Source organism: Lontra canadensis, unplaced genomic scaffold (assembly GCF_010015895.1).
Source record: "Lontra canadensis isolate GAN:19392208 unplaced genomic scaffold, GSC_riverotter_1.0 scaffold2, whole genome shotgun sequence".
Taxonomy (NCBI): Eukaryota; Metazoa; Chordata; class Mammalia; order Carnivora; family Mustelidae; genus Lontra; species Lontra canadensis.
The window spans coordinates 19,483,096-19,486,132 of record NW_022630996.1 but is presented as its reverse complement, the minus strand read 5'-3'; the positions used below and the strand labels follow the sequence as shown (position 1 = coordinate 19,486,132).

Sequence of the window (3,037 nt, the reverse complement as noted above, 5' to 3'; positions counted from 1 at the left end):
GAAATTCAGTTCTTTGGCTCCACAATGTTAAGTTCTATGAAAAATTCCCAGATAAGAGAGATCAGATGCAATTTGGAGTTTTGAGCACAACCCAAGTGTAATCTAGCTTTCCTCACTGGAAAATGAATTTCTTTTTAACTTTATTGTGGAAAGAACATGTAATATGAGATCTATTCTCTTAGCAACAGTTTAAGTTACAATGCAGTGTTGCTGACTGCAGCTGCAATGTTGCACAACAAAGCCCAAGAATGTATATATGCATCTTAACTACAACTCCATGCCCACTGATTATTAATTTCCCATTTCCCCCTCCCTCCAGCCCCTGGCAACCACCATTACACTCTTTGATTCTATGAATTTGATTTTTGGTTACCTCACATAAGTGAAATCATACAGTATTTGTCTTTCTGTGATTGGGTCATTTCACTTGGTGTAATGTCCTCCAGGTTCATTTGTGTTGCAGCATATTACAGAATTTCCTACTTTTTGAAGGCTAAATAGTGTTCCTGTGTGTGTGTGTGTGTGTGTATGTGTGTGTGTGTGTACACAAACCATATTTTCTTAAGTAAATAAAAAAGTTCTCTCAGAATTTACAAAACTATAAATGAAAAGAAAAGCCAGGCTGGTATCTGATACAATAAAGTTGTGCATGGGCCTCTATTGAGACACTCTAGCCAGCCAGTGTGGAAGGAGAGGAGTAAAAGCTACAAAACTGGAAATGTCATTCCCCCTTCTCCCCTCCTACCCACTGACCCATGAGGTAGTGTCTATGGTCGGTCAAACCTGCTGGGTGAAGAAGCTCCAGGAAGAAAAGGGAAGGAGTGTGGGAAAGAAGGGAGCATAAGAGGAACATGAACTCACTCAGACCTGCTTCTTTGTTACTTGTGTCTGCTGGTTGGGGTAAGAATAAAGCCACTTCCCAATCCCCTATGCCAATCCCCTCAATAACCAGGAAATATATTTCCACTCTGCTGCCCAAATTTCTACTTCACTGCGTATAAATCTAAAATTCCAACTGTCTATAATCTTAGCAATTAAAAAGTTGACCATAATCCCGCATGATGTGTAATAAGGGGAGGAGCCAAAATCAAACCAAGTTCAGCTGTCTTCCAGAACCGTACTCTTTTTACCTAACTACAGCTGAGCATTCCTAATAAAGAACAGGGTATGGTGTGAGGAAAGCCTGCAACATGAAGTCTAAATAAGACAAGCAGAAACCTCACCAACCTCATACAAATTATGTAAGGGCTTCCTGAATTAGATAGTGTAGGATAATAAAACTCTGTTAGGGCAAATTCTAGAAACAAACTAAGATAATTACAGCATAACAGGTGTAAAGAATCAGAATGTAGATGTAGGAATATTGTAGATAAGAGCTGAAATTAAGTTCTAAATGGAGTCTTCTGGCACAGCAATTTTATTTTAAGAAATGTTCTAATTTCAAAGACATCCTTTTAGAAGTCAGCAAATTATGAGAATGAATACAGAGAAATTGCAGCAAAGAACATTGATGCATCTTCCCCTATCCCCATTCCCCCATCCTCTATCCTCCATCCCCCATCGCCATCTCCCCACCCCCTAGCCCCTATAGAGAAAACATTTGCTAGTAAAACACCTAGAAGTAATAGTGAGTCCAACTCAAAACCTTGATGAGATCATCATTGTTCAGCATGTAAGTGTCTGCACAAGCAAAAACAATGTGTTAGTGAGAACAGGATGAGTCTGGAGAAATTGTCTAAAGGTCTTAATTGTTAAAACTGGGGGGGTGTAGTCTTCCATCACCTTACGATAGACACACTAGAGCACAGACGTTAAGGGCAAGACCTGTGGAGTCAGGCTGGCCAAGGGGTACCTCTTCCACTCATGGTTTACTGGTTATAAAACCATAAATCATTAATTATACCTTTCTAAATTGAGTCTTAATGTTTTATTGTCTTTAAAATGAAAGTTAAGAGAATTAGCTCATTGCATTCTTGTTGGAGTCAGTTAGATAATGCATGTACATTATGTAGCATAATGCCTGGCATATAGTAAGAACACAAAAAATTTGGGTTTGAATCATTGCTTAGTTTTCAACCAGAAAATTAGGAAAATATAGCGATGATCATCTTGGTTCCAGTCATCTATACCATATTCTGGCTCCGAGCGTACAACCAAAGGGTATTTTATGGAAGAACATCATAGTCACCCTCCATGCTTTAATATCTTAATATGGAACATTATGGACTTGGTCTAAGACTTTATTTTGATAATAATAATCAAATGGTCTGGCTTATCTTTCAAAGTTACAGTTTCTATAATTTTTTTCTCCTTTATGTAAATAATTGTTTTCCTTAAAATATGAATAAGTGGTGGGGCGCCTGGGTTGCTCAGTGGGTTAAAGCCTCTGCCTTCGGCTCGGGTCATGATCCTGGGGTCCTGGGATTGAGCACCGCGTCAAGCTCTCTGCTCAGCGGGGAGCCTGCTTCCCCCCTGCCTCTCTCTGCCTGCCTCTCTGCCTACTTGTGGTCTCTGTCTGTTAAATAAATAAATAAATCTTTAAAAAAAAAATATATATATATATATATGAATAAGTGGTCTACTTTGGCACACATACACTAAAATTAGAACATTACAGAGAAGATTACCATGGTGCCTGCTCAGCGATGGCATGCAAATTCATAAAGGCTTTCATATTTTTATGAAAGAATTCTGGATATGAATAGTAGTGGTAGGTTGCATACCAATATGAATATATTTAATACTACTGAACGGTTCATTTAAAAATGGTTAAAATAGGGGCACCTGGGGGGCACATTCAGAGAAGCATCAACACTTGATTTTGGCTCAGATCATGATCTCAGGGTTGTGAGATCAAGCATGGAGCCTGCTTGAGATTCTCTTCTCTCTCTCCCTTTCCCCCTCCCCCACCTCTGTCCCTCTTTTAAAAAAATAGTAAATTTTATATTATATATATTTTATTACAATTCAAAAAATCAGAAAAAATATGAACTAATACTGTTTCATTAAGAGGATTCTGAGATCTTAAAACCCTGGT

At 38.4% G+C, this 3,037-nt stretch overlaps 1 non-coding gene across 1 annotated transcript; it reads left to right on the top strand.

Annotated features, from left to right (window-relative positions):
• Positions 1-2,576: 2,576 nt before the first annotated feature.
• Positions 2,577-2,680, top strand: LOC116879133. Its single transcript, XR_004384973.1, has one exon. It is a non-coding gene; the product is annotated as a U6 spliceosomal RNA (small nuclear RNA).
• The last annotated feature ends 357 nt before the right edge of the window (positions 2,681-3,037 follow it).